At 36.1% G+C, this 14,447-nt stretch overlaps 1 protein-coding gene across 1 annotated transcript in view; it reads right to left on the reverse strand.

Moving 5' to 3' along the window:
- Prmt3 (protein arginine methyltransferase 3) overlaps positions 1–14,447 on the reverse strand; it is a 96,464-nt gene that overhangs the window by 15,535 nt on the left and 66,482 nt on the right. The window lies entirely within an intron of this gene.

A 14,447-nucleotide genomic window follows, 5' to 3' on the forward strand; every position in this document is an offset into this window, starting at 1 on the left:
TTTAGATGGGTTATAAAGATAGTAATACATAATGGAAATACATTCTTTTATACAAAGCCAGTTCATTTACTTTGTTTTGACCTAGTAGTACCAATTTATTAATTTTTTGGAGCACTTCATGTCACTAACACTTCCATGTCACTAACCCTAGTGTTTGCAATTACAGAACAAAATATAAGAACATTTGTGGTAAGATCAACAAAAATAATTTTGAAATCAGTAAATTTGGAAATATTACATTTTTTGAAAATATACTAAGCACAAAAGTATTCAAGTTAAACTTAAGCAAATACCTAAAGGGAAAACTCCAAAATTAATTATAATATTACAGTAACAGCACAAAAGGCCCACAATAAAAATGAACATTTATATGAATATGTAATCTTACTTTTGTTTAAAATTTAAGCCACACTATTCCTTTCCCTTTCACTAATGGGACAAGCTTAACATAATCTGTTTTTAAAACTAACATTTAATGAAGATTATAAAGTTTTAAAAACAAGAGATTGATTATTAAAAAATCATTATTAAGCCAATTTGTGTACTCTGTTGTTTTTGCTAAGAATGTTAAGTTTTATTGATCTTGAAGGGCTAAATATGGATTGGGTCCAAAGCAAATTCAATATTTAACTTTGAAGTTCATTACATTTTAGATACCAAGAGAGAACTGAAAAAATATTTTAAAATTTTTTATTAATCCCCCCAAATACATACAATTATTGTCAATAAGTTTCAAAATATTATCAAAATGAATAAAAACCTGTGCACTAAATTAGGAATATACACAACTAAATTAGGAACAATATTTTTGTGTCTTTCTCCATATACATAAAATTCTGTATTTTGAAAAAAACTATAATTCTAACAAATAGATTATTCAGCTATGAATGATCACAGAAAACCATATAATTAATCAGAAACCACCTTTTCAGTTGGTTTCCAATACTTACGCCACCTTCCACAGGTGAATTTTTTAAATTAAATTTGTTCCTTCCTGACCTTCTAGTTCACCACTATATTCTTAGTACCCAGAACAGTGGTAGCATATAGTGGACAAATAAATACTTGCTGGATATATATTTATTATACATAATTCTATTACAGTATATTTTGTGCTATGTTACCATGTAGTTCTGTCCTATAAGCATGTAATTTATTTAATAGTAGGACCCAGGCTTAACTCCTGTTTTTATGTCCCTCAGCCAACACAATTTCTGAAAAGTTTTAGCCAAATCAATATTTTAGTCTTCAGTCTCTCAAATATAACTAGCCTTACATAATTAGACTAATTTATTAAGTCTTTTCTATATTATACTACTACAAATGAATAATAACACAACAAAAGAAATGAACAAAAATTAAGTCAGGAAATTTATTTTTAAAACATCAAATGATTAATAACCATGTGGAAAAAAAAGTATGTCATATTTAGAAAAACAGGGGTTTGTGTGAAGAATAACCAGATGTACTATTCTTCTGAGGAGGGAAAAGGGGCAGAGGACTGAGCTAATTACAAATGGCCAATGATTTATTAAATCATACAACACAATGGAACATCATTAGAAACCCAGAACAAGGAGCAGTTCAGAGTGTCTAGTTTGGTGGATGTGTCTATGTGCTAGGACAGCAGTAGAGTTGTGTGCCTAGGATGTTCCCAGACCTGGCTCCATAGACCCACTCATCTGGCTATACATTTATATCCTTTGTAATTGTGTATATGAAACTTTGAAACTGGTGAAGTGTTTCTAAGTTCTGTGAATCCTTGGTTGTTCTGTGTAACCACATGGACAGAAACATGGGTAATTTGGGGGCCCAGTTCTTGTGGCTGATACCTGAAGTGTGGGGCAGTCTCATCAGGTGGAGACCTAACCTGTGGAATCTGTGTTAAATCAGGCAGTATCAGAATTGAATTATAGGACACCCAGCTTGTGTTATAGACAACTGAAGAGTGAGTTGTCACACATGTAGAAAACTTACACATTTTGGTGTCAGAAGTCTTATGTGTAGAAAAACTGTTTTCCTTCTAATATCACTTGGCCATCAAAAATAATCCTTCGATAAATCTTGATTGATGTGGAAGAACAGTCACGTTATTCTATCAGGTAAAGAGCATCGTGACACATCAGTAGGTATTATGGTCACATATGGCATATTGTGAAAATTAAATATATGTATGAGATTAAGTATATGTATTAAATATATGTATATATCTGTACAGAAAAATGTATTAAATATACGTATATATCTGTAAAGATATATGTATTAAATATACGTATATATCTGTACAGTTATTTACCAGGCTATTTACAGTAGGTGATAAAGTTGGAGTACTCATAATCTTTGTGATTGTCTATATTGTTTCCAAAAAACATGAAGAGCTTATGTGAAAATAGGTTATTTGAAATAAGACCTTACTGTAATTTATCTATGATAGTACTGTATGGACAAGCATTCAGTTCATCACCTTTGCCTCAGTTTCCTCAGTGAACCTCTCCTATCACTCATCTTTGCATCCTGTCGGGCTAGGGCAATGTCTAACAGGTAGTTAGAACTAAATGAATTAGGGGCAAAGAAAAGGTTTCTCCCCCAATTAATAATTCTATATATTTTCCAGCAGACGAGCAAAACAGAATCAACAAAAAGTTTAAGGAAAAAAGATAGAATATTTACAATAATTACAAAACTATTTAAAAACATTAAAGTTTAGATCTGAAACTAAAACATATAACATACATAAAGAAAAACATATTTTTAACCATGGCAAGCCCTCCCCTCAAATAATAACAAAAACAAACAAACAATAATTCCTCAAACCCAGACTGGAAATTAGCAATGACGTGGTAGAATAATTATAGAATTACAATTAAAGAATTCAAGTCTAAAGAAAAAAGACTGATATGAGTTCATACAACATGAAAAATACATAGTGTGTTTGTAATATAGATACTTTAGAACTACCTTCAGCCCCCAAATCTATGAATTGTGATTAAAAGTCAAACTCCTCTGAATAATTAAAATACTATTTATCAAGATGAGTTTAAGGAAATGGAAACATGTTTTGTTGTTGTTGATGGTGGTGTTTGTTTTGCGTTCTTTTTTTCTTTATAGGGAAGCTGGGGGGGGGGGGATAAAGAAAGGGAGGGAAGGAGGGTGAATGAATGCAGCCATGCTATTCAGTATATACTATATGGAAAATGACTAGGGAGAAGTGAAGAGTGATACTGTTCAAAAAAAAGAAATGTACTAATTACCTGACTTATGAAATGGCAAACCCTCTGTACACACCTTAATAATAACAATAAAATTACATTTAAAAAATCCAAACTCGGGTGCTGGTGGCTCATGCCTGTAATCCTAGCTACTTAGGAGGCTGAGATCTGAGGATCATGGTTCAAATCCAGTCCAGACATTAAAGACTGCTAGACTCTTATCTCCAATTAACCATCAGAAAACTGGAAGTGGTGCTGTGGCTCAAGTGGTAGAGTACATGCCTCGAGCTGAAGAGCTCAAGGATAGGGCCCAGGCCCAGAGTCAAGCTCCACGACCGACAAAAAAAAAAAAAATAAAAATCCAAGAAACTAATCCATACCCACTCCTTTCTTCACCTCTATTAATACAGTGCAAGAAATATAGGCTTATTTGGGTGACTAAAAGACAAAGATAAGCAAGCTTAAGGAAAAATAAGAGATTTTGATACATTTGGTTATGAGCATTTGGAAGAGATGTAATACATATGAAATTGCACTTATTTTATAGTTCTCTTTGAAGTTGCATCAGAGCGTCTTTTCTTCCTCAAGCACATTTACCTTCTTTTTTTAAAAAAATATTTATTTAAATAATTAACTATTTTTATTTTTTGTAGGTCGTGGGGCCTGAACTCAAGGCTAGTGCTCTACCACTTGAGCCACAGCACCACTTCTGGCTTTTTCTGCTTATGTGGTGCTGAGGAATCGAACCCAGGGCCTCATGCATGCAAGGCAAGCACTCTACCACTGAGCCACCTTCCCAGCCCCATTTACCTTCTTAATATTTGAGTTTCACCATGAGGTGAAAGTCACCCAAGATTAAAAATCATTTGCAGAGAGGAGGGCATGGTGGTACATATCCATAATTCCAGGAGACGGAAGACAAAGAGTTCAAGGTCAGTATGGACAAAATTAGTGAAAACCTAACTTAAAGAAAAGGGCTGAGGACATAGCTCAAATGGTAGAGAACTCACCTAAACAAGTGTGAGTGTGAGGCCCTGGGTTAAATGCTCAGTAACACACACACATATTTACAAATGGTCAACTCTTAAGACAGCAATTGTATTTCTATTTTTGCAGATCTATTTGAAAATACAAACAATGATATAGCCAATCAAATATAGCAGCTGACTTAATGAGACAATTTTTATCTAGAGACCATAACATACCACCATTTTTATACTTTCATGACATTGCTATGACGGATTCTCTTTTGATCTTTTAAGCGTTAATTGCAATGAATTTATATTTTCCCAAAAGAAGTCATTCAAGATACAAGAATAAACAACAATACAGGAAATTGAAAATGAGGACTAATACATAATAGCAATAGCTTGTGTTACCACTTGATATGTGCTTGGGAAAGAAAGATCAGATAGGTTAGAAGTCTGAACAGAAAATAAATTTCTCTTGTCTCAAGTGTAACTCTTGTCAGGAGCACTGGTAACTGCCTGGAGGCAGGAGTCACTAAGATAAGTATCTAGGAGCTGAGTTAATCAGCAAAGGCAGGGTCACAACTAAATAAAATCTCATACAATGATACCAGAGAAATTTTAATCATAAGATCTCAAGACCAAGCAAAGGGCAAATGGGTGGTAATGAACAATAACAATAAAAACAATGATGGTGACAGAAAAAAACAAAAGGGAATATAAGTGCACACTGAGAATTTCTGTCAGTTTGATCCCTCTTGAAATTTGCTGTGAAGCTTCCACAATAGTTTTGAAGAACATACACAGATAATGGAATAATGTTGCTTTTCTGTGCATTCTAAAAATTCCTATGCATTAATATAATTTCAGAGTGAGACATTCAGTCCATTTTAGTGGATTTCAAAAATTAAAGAACTCATGGCATTTGTAAATTGAATCATGACATTTTAAAGCCACGTTTTGCTTGCTTGTACACTGTGGGTATAAAAGGAGATGTAATTCATTTTCTACATGCTCATTTGAAGAATGATTTAGAATAAAAACAAATTTCTTTTTCACGTATGTTGGTGTGAAGAGTCTTTCCTTGAGAAGGACACATCACGTGTGCATGTAACAGGACGACAGCCAAGAAATAAGATCAGCCTAAACCTTATGAGGGAGAAGGAAATTAAAAATTATCATTATCACTATCACCTGCAGGGAGTAATTTATCATTTCTGTTCTTCATTGGTATCATGTTCCAACAGCGTGTGGTTACAGCAGATACAATTAGGCAGCTGGCCGCAGAAGTAGGAGGATAATGTGCTTTTGATGGAGTTTATCCAAGCATGGAGACAGAGTGCTTGTAATCCATGCAGCAGAATCACTATAACAGAGATGCAATTCATTTTTTTGTTGGAGTGTTTCTTTCAAAATCTTAATATGGAATTTAAAAGCCAAATGACGGTAACTCTGATGCAAGCAAAGCAAGAAAAACCAGACAATGAAATCAAACAAAAACACACACACACACACACACACACACACACACAAAAAAACCCAAACAGCCTACATTGTCATATGCAAGCCAATCGGATAAAAACATAAACACAAGCCATACAAGCTATAGCACACAAGAGCAAGAAATGTGATGACTAGTGTACACAATCAATAAATATGAAAATTATAATTCTCACAATATTAACTATGTCTTAAATTATAGGCTTTCTTCTTCAATTAATTTTCCATTTTATCCCAAGAGTAAATTTCCATCTTTGCTTTCTTTCATGATTCCTCCAGGGAACAATACACATTAAGTGTCATAAAATCCTCAAGGGGTATTGCCAGATTGAGTGGTGTTTAGCAGTACACCAAGCAATATGTGAAGAAGCAAAACAGACAAAAGGTCTAATAGTATCAGACACTTAACAATAATATCCTTTTATTTGGTCTACTCAAAATATTTCCAAATAGCTGAAACTCATTTTAAATTTATTTAGGTTACTTATAATTTGAAACTGCTTATTAAAGTGTTTTAGGAGCAAAATCAATCATTTCTTTGGGGGTCTAAATTTTTTATTTTCTTTCTAAAATTTTTAATTTTTTCAGACACATGAAGTCCTGGTATGTTTCTTAGGTCCAAGTGATACCTGTGCTTATTTAACTTCCTGAGTAGCTGGGATTGTGCATGTGCACAACATTATGCCACACTGAAACACAAGTATTTAACATTTCATAAACCTCAATGCATTAACCACTCAAAATTTCTTCCAACTTGCAAACACGAGAGATTTTTGTTTTATATAGTCTGTGTGTGTCTGTGTGTGTGTACACACACATGTAACTTTACCAGTATTTTTATCCTTAAAATGTTTTAATATATAATGTAATACAGAAAAGCACATACAAGGGAATATTACAGCACATTTTCAACCTGAAAAGAACTGTGAAACCCACACTTGGATTAAGAAACAGAACATCTTCAGCCCCCCAGGAGACCTTTTCTGAACCTAGCCAATCCTAGGCAGCTCCACTGAAAGGAGTAATCACTATCCTAGGCTCTAAGGGCACACTATTCCTTATTACACGTTCAACATAAAGGGAACGAAGGCATTAATCTTTTGCATTTGGCTAATTTCCCCTCAAGTTGTAGGTGAGATCGTCTACATAGTTGCAAGCTTTTAATAACTGTTCATTCTCATGTCTGTAGACATGTGACTATAAATGAGGCACATTAAGAAACTAGCAAAAGTTGGGCCTTTGGTGTGGCTCATGTCTGTAATCCTAGCTACTTAAGGAGGCTGAAATCTGACGATTGAGGTTTGAAGCCAGCCCAGGCAGGAAAGTCAGTGAGACTCTTATCTCCAATTAATCATCAGAAAACCAGAAGTGATGCTGTGGCTCAAAGTGGCAGAACACTAGCCTTAAGCAAAAGAGCTCAGGGACAGCACCCATACCTTGGAGTTCAAGCCACACAAATGACCTGTCCCCACCACCCCCAAAATACACCAGCAACAATGAAATGACCAGTACATTAACAATATTTGAATGTGATCTGCCGGGCACCGGTAGCTCAAGCCTATAATCTTAGCTACTAAGGAGGCTGAGATCTGGGGATCATGGTTCAAAGCCAGCCCAGGCAGAAAAGTCCATGAGACTCTTATCTCCAATAAAACACCAGAAAACCAGAAGCGGCGCTATGTCTTAAGTGGTAGAATGCTAGCCTTGAACTGAAGAGTCGAGAGACAGCACCCTGGCCCAAAGTCCAAGCCCCATAACCGACCCAAAATAAAGAAAAACTTGTAGTACTATATTTACCTTTCTTTTGTTATTCTCAAACAATGGAACACTTGGAAAAACAAAACTTCAGATAAGAGAGGACTACTCCATCCAATGTATCCAGTAAACTGCCGACAGAAACTTAGAACATTTTGAGTTTTATCAAGAGTGCTGTTAGAAAATTCTAATGTACATCTTTTGGTGAAGCTACACACTCATAACTGCTGGGGACACCACCACACATTTTTCACTTTTGTTAATCTTCACTGCTTGTTGTATTTCTGCCCTTCCATCAGGAATCAGTTTCCGTTTGCTGGAATACCCTTTAATGCTTAATACCCTTTAATGCTTCCTTCATGAAGGCTTCCTGGGGAAAATGTTCTTAAAAAAAAAAAAAGAATTCAGCCTAGGCAGTTGTCTTTCAGTACAATGATGATGTCATGGTTCAAGAGTTTTCTATTGTCTTAGACAAGGTCTTGTGATCCTCCTGCCTCAGCTTCCAGATTTTGTTTGTTTGTTTTTAAATATTATTGTGACCACTGAGAATTTACCTACCATACTAGTTGCTGGCTTTAGATAAAGATAATTCCAATGTCCTACCCAAGCCCCAGTGACTGTTTTGAAGATCTTTTGGTGGGAAGGGGAGAGGGATTCTATATGATTTCTTTTCTCTTTTTAACTGATGGAATTCACATACTATTTTAAAAAGTATGCAACTATAGATCTTTAATATACTCAGTGCTGTATCCCCATCACAATAATCTAATTTTAGAATACTTCTATCTTTCCCAAAAGAAATGCTACATTTATTCTCCTTTCAGCCTAGTCCACAAATTTGACTATTTTGAATAGTTCATACAATATATGGCCTTTGTGTGTATGTGCACGTGCATGCACCAGTGCTGAGGCTTCAGCTCAGTACATCAAGCTCTTACTCAACTTTCTTGTTCACAGAGGGTACTCTCCAACTTAAGCTATGCCTGTAGTCTGGCATTGTGCCCGTTACAGATGGTGCCTTGCAGACTCTTCTACCTGGGTTGGCTTCAAACCACAATCTTCCAGGTCTTGGTCTTCTGAGTAGCTAGGATTACAACAGGCTTAAGGCTTCAATGTTAGGTTTAATACGCAGTTTTTTTGTTTGTTGGTTTTGTTTTGTTTTTTGGTCAGTCGTGGGGCCTGAACTCTGGGCCTGGGTGCTGTCTCTCAGCTCTTCAGCTCAAGGCTAGTGCTCTACTGTTTGAGTAACAGCGCCACATCTGGCTTTTTCTGTTTACGTGGTGCCAAGGAATCATTGAACTTAGTAATTAGAATTTTTTTAAAAATCCATACTGATATAAGATCTAGAGCTCTTTTTATTATCTACTGGGTCTATGTTGTCTTATATCGTTTTGTAATTAATTGCTTTCTTTTTATGTTCTGAACATTGTATTTGAAAAATTGCTGAAGAAATAATCAAGTCCTATAGACCCCTGAATTTCTAAGGCCAGTGAGATGCCTTGAGGCTGGGCTGTAGGCCAGGTCAAGGTTTCTTGATCTCTACACTCTTCCTGAATTCAGTTTTTTTAAGATTCTCCAAATACCCAGCACTTTGCTTTACAGGGATCCCATTTATACTGGCACCTATGTGATGTAATCCACAGGGCTATTCACATCTTTTCAGCAGCTTCCTCTGCATAAGCAAATCCTATAGGCAAATGTAGTCCCAAATGTTATTCTTCTTTTCTGAGCTTTGACTAAGAAGTGCTTTACTAACTTACAGTGTTTTCTATTTTTCCCCAACTTTTGTAATCATTCTAAGAGAGAGGGTCTTTCTAGTCTACCATTTTAAGAGGCAGAGTCTTTCTTACATTTGTACATATATAAAAGGCCCCCATGTCTGTAACTTTCTCCCCTCTCACTCTAAAGTAACTGGTTACTGTCTCAGTTGAAACCTTACTTCCTCTGGACAGTCTTCCCTAATCCCAAGGAGTAGATTAGAATGTATCCATTAAAGGTTGTTGCACGCCCTGTAATGGCTTTCACAGTATTCACTCAGCTTGTTTGTTGTCTTTTGTTCAACTGTAGATCCCAACAGGTAATTAAAGGCAGACTCACCCCTTTCCACAGTTCACCTATCCTCAGTGCCTAAGCTCAATCACTGTAACATATCTAAACAATGAGAATGATGGTGCAGTTACAAAGGCATGACATAACCTGGAATACTCAGAAACTACAGGAAGTTAACTAAGTGACCTATTTGTTAAATGATGCAGAGACACAGGCTAAATTTGTACCAATCTTTGGGAAAAAGAAGTCAGGATATTTTATTTCTTTTACAACTATTTTTATTCAACCTTGATATTAGATAACACCTACTTCAAGATAATAGTTTCTGACATCTGTACCAAAAATTAACCATGTCCCACTAATTATAGTGCATACACTATTTAAAAGGCTTTCTGAAAGAAAAGGTTGTGATAGCAGTGGATATCTTTTACATAACATTCATCATTACATTTTTACTTAAATGAAAAGTACTCATGAAAAGTATCTTTTTGCTTGTGCTTGCATTTAAAGCAGCTCGCTGCTTCTCCAGATTTCTATCTCCTTCTCCCTCATGCACCATCGGTTTCTTACTGCTTGATATTAATGTTTACTATATCCCATTTTTCATGTTGCTTTTCAAAAGTGTCCTTAAAACCTATCCATGTGAGGACTCTAATTCTCATTTTCAGTTCTTCAAATGCCAGAAAACATTACCAATGCTAAGTAACCGTTGCATTCTTAAGAATATATCTGACAGTGGTTTCAGGGGCTCATACCTGTTATACCAAGCTACTCAGGAGGATGAGACGTGGAGGACTGTGATTCAAAGCCAGCCCAGGCAGGGGGAAAAAAACCCATAAGACTGTATCTTCAGTTAACCAGAAAAATGCCAGACAGGAAGTATGGCTCAAGTTGTAGACTGCCAGCTTTTGACTAACAAAGCCAAGCAAGAGCTGAAAGCCTTGAGGAGTTCAAGGCTTAGAACTGGCACACAAGCATAAGCATATGCATACTCATGCAGGCATACTCATATACACTATATATATGTATCTGTATGTGCATATATCTATATGTGTATATGTGTGTATATATATACACACACATGCACATACAGAGAGAATGTTCACACTATATAGAATGTTGAACTTAAGAAAACAATTAAAGCAAGTAGGTATGACTTGCATGTGACTGTAGTCCCAGCTGTTGGGGGAGCTGAGGAAGGAGAGCCCCCAGGAGTTGGGAGGCCCACCTGTCAACAAAAAGAAATTCTAATTCAAAATAAAAATCTAAGGGCGAGGTGGGGGGAGGCGAAGGTGGCTCAGTGGTAGAGAGCTTGCCTCGCATGCATGAGGCCCTGGGTTTGATTCCTTAGCACCACATAAGCAGAAAAGGCTGGAAGTGGCACATTGGCTCAGGTGGTAGAGTGCTAGCCTTGAGCTGAAGAGCTAAGGACAGCGCCCAGGCCCAGAGTTCATGCCCCATGACTCACCAAACAAAAAAAAATCTAAGAGGGAAAACAACATGGAAATGTATTTCTGTTTTAAGGTTTAAAACTGAAAACTATTAAAACTAATCATTATAGCTAGATGATCAAGTGCTATCAAACACCAGTTTGCCTTCAGATGTTAGTAGCATCTATATGCTACTAATAGACAGAAAAAAGGGAAGAGATAGTAAATGTGGAACATCTAACTTTCCAGAAATGAACAGCTCGCTTCCTTTTGAAACAGTGAAATGAAAGACGGCTGTGACCTCTCTGCAGAGCCCAGGGATCATCATGTTTCTCATTAACAAGCTGCCATTTTTCAAAGATAGTAATTACACTAGCTATCTTAAGTTCTGGTTTTGTATTTGTAACTTGGCTTGTCTTATTTTGTTTTTGATTACAATCCCTGCATATGCTGGTGAAATAGCTTATATCTCAGGGTCCCCAAGGTTCAGTATGGCCTATCCCTTAGAGAAAAGAAATCTCTGGAGAAAAGAAATCAGACTGACCACCATGTGTGCAGCTTTGAGGAAAACCCAGACATATCATTTGTTAGAAGATATTAGAAGAAATGTAATATTTACATTAAAACACAACTCTCTAAGACTGTAGGTAAATGAGGCTGCTTTCAGAAACAGCAGAATTGCATAAATAGCATTTTCAAAGAAGGTATAATTTCTGTAAATACAGTAGATACTCAGGTGTATGGATAAGTCTGAAGATTTTTTTTTTTTGTATATACAGAAAGAAACTGGTTGTTGATGTGGTAAAAGCACATCTGTTTGGTTTAGTAAATGCTGAAGGAATAAGTAGACCCCATCTATGAAACCACAGAGTCCTAAATTCCTATAAGCAAATGGATCTGTTCAAAATAAAACAAATAGAAACAATCCTTTCTTTAACAATGTATCTAGACAGGAAAGTGAAGGGAAACATTGACTGAATCACTAAGAATCTTCTATGTGCCAGGCACAGTAGTAAATGGATGAATTCTTCTTTAGTTCTCAAAATACCAAAGGGTAGTTATTGGGGTTACCTCCACTTCTTTTTTTTTTTTTTTTTGGTCAGTCGTGGGGCTTGAACTCTGGGCCTGGGTGCTGTCCCTCAGCTCTTCAGTTCAAGGCGAGCGCTCTACCACTTAAGCTACAGCGCCACTTCCGGTTTTCTGGTGATTTATTGGAGATAGGAGTCTCACAGTCTCTCCTGCCCGGGCTGGCTTTGAACCGTGGTCCTCAGATCTCAGCCTCCTGAGTAGCTAGGACTATAGGCGTGAGCCACCAGCGCCCGGCGGTTACCTCCACTTCTGAGATAGAAAATTGAGAGAAATTAAATACTTCAAATTAAATACCTTAAATATTATATTGGTAAATGTGGGCCTAGCAGGTCTCAGGGCATGGCTTATAATCACAGTGTTATATTACCACCATAAATGTTTCTCTTTGAATTTATAGTCATCTGTTTTAAAGAGAACTGAATTTTTAGAACATTTTCTTTCACTTTAATATTAGTTTTTTACATTAAGTTTTCTTTAGAACAGAAAAATAAACTGACTGACTTGTTTTGTTAAGTATTCCAAAGCAAATTCCAAATTATCTCATATAAATAGTAAAAATTTATTTTCCCAATTCTTGATCATATACATTAACTGTTTAGAAACATTGGGTACTTTAGGATTTCTAGGAGATCTAGATGCCAATATTCACAATGGTTTCTGTCAGGACAAAGAAATCTGAACTGGGAAGATTATTTTCTTATAGGTCATTACTTCAGAGATAACGAACAGAATCAGAGAAAAATATCTGGTCAAACTCATTTACCATCACTACCTAATAGTACTAATTGGCAGCCTCTGAGATGAGACTAGGTCAAATTGCCATGACAGCTCTACACAAGTCCACTACTATTGATTATTTGATAAATAAACCATTTTTTTCCCTGCTCATTGTTATGCTGTAGCTAGACACTTTAGAACTGCTTGAGTGTCATTATTTCTGTCATAACTTATTCTGACACTGCTGATTTCAAGCATGACCTGATGCCTATCTGGAATTAAATGAGTATCATCACATAGCTTACAAATTTTAAGTCTTCTCAAGTTGTTTCAGAACAATTTGATATTTAAATTCTTTTAAATGCTACTCAATCTAGAGACTTAGAATCAGTTGTAAATAATTTTTAAATGCAGATTGGTTTTAGCAAGTGCAAGGCCCCAAGTACAAGCCCCAGTACTGCCACAAAACAAAATGAAAAACAAAAGAAAACAAAAAAAACCACACAACAGCAACAAAAATAGATTCAGTAGCTTTTAGAAAAGAATAGGGCACATGAGTATTGATTTTGTAGACAGCTTATTTTTCTGAACTTCAGAATTACCATTTTGTGTTTTGATTCTCTAATTCATATTGGAAATGATCCTTTCCACTGTCCTATCAAATGAATATATACCTCAAAGTTAACAGAAAGTAGTAAACATAACTGATGTTCAAAAAATTAAGTATTTCTTCATGAATGTTTTAAGGAAAGGATCTAACCCATTCTTCAATTAAATATAAACAATGAATTGAAGAAACTTTTTTTTTATTGTGAAAATACTGTACAGAGGGGTTACAATTACATGGGCAAGATAATGAGTACATTTCTTGGGGGGTCCGGTCATGGGGCCTGGACTCTGGGCCTAGGTGCTGTCCCTCAGCTCTTCAGCTCAAGGCTAGCGCTCTACCACTTGAGCTACAGTACCACTTCCAGCTTTTTTCTTTTTGCTTATGTGGTGCTGAGGAATCGAACCCAGGGCTTCAAGCATACAAGGCAAGCGCTCTACCACTGAGCCACCTTCCCAGCCCCATGAGCACATTTCTTATCAAGCATTGTAGCCTCCTCCTTTGTTTCCCCTTCCCATCCCATCTTCCCCCCACCCCCTCACCTAACCCTCCCCCCCCAAAGTTGTAAAGTTTGTTTTCGACATAACGACTTGTACATCTCATTGTTGCAATGGATCCACCTGTATACCTATTTAAACGATTTGTTTTTTTCCCTTCCCCTCCACAAATTATACCAACATCAAATACAGTGAAAGCAGGGGTTATACCGTGGGGGAGGGGCATACAAAGCAACAAAGAAATAATCTTATGTGTTAGAAACAATCGCATGAAAGAAAAAAACATTTGAATACATATCTTAGGGTTCATTTCCCTAACATCAACTTAACTGATCTTTTCTGCTTGACTCAGACATATACTATGCAAATAAGGGAAACCATGGGACCTATGTTTCTTTGGGTCTGGCTTACTTCACTTAATATAATTGCCCCATTTGTTAGGAAATAGAAAGACTTGGAAAAAATTATATTAAGTGAACTTTTTTTTTTTAATGGCTATACTTCTCTGGCACATAAGCCTTCTTGGGGTTGGAACAATAAAAATTAGAGGAAATCAGGTCATATAAACTGTATGGCTTACATTTAGAGTTGCCCTCAGACTTTAGTCAACTATAAAACCATTCAGA

Source organism: Dipodomys merriami, unplaced genomic scaffold, assembly GCF_024711535.1.
Source record: "Dipodomys merriami isolate MVZ:Mamm:240054 unplaced genomic scaffold, mDipMer1.0.p SCAF_21, whole genome shotgun sequence".
NCBI lineage: Eukaryota > Metazoa > Chordata > Mammalia > Rodentia > Heteromyidae > Dipodomys > Dipodomys merriami.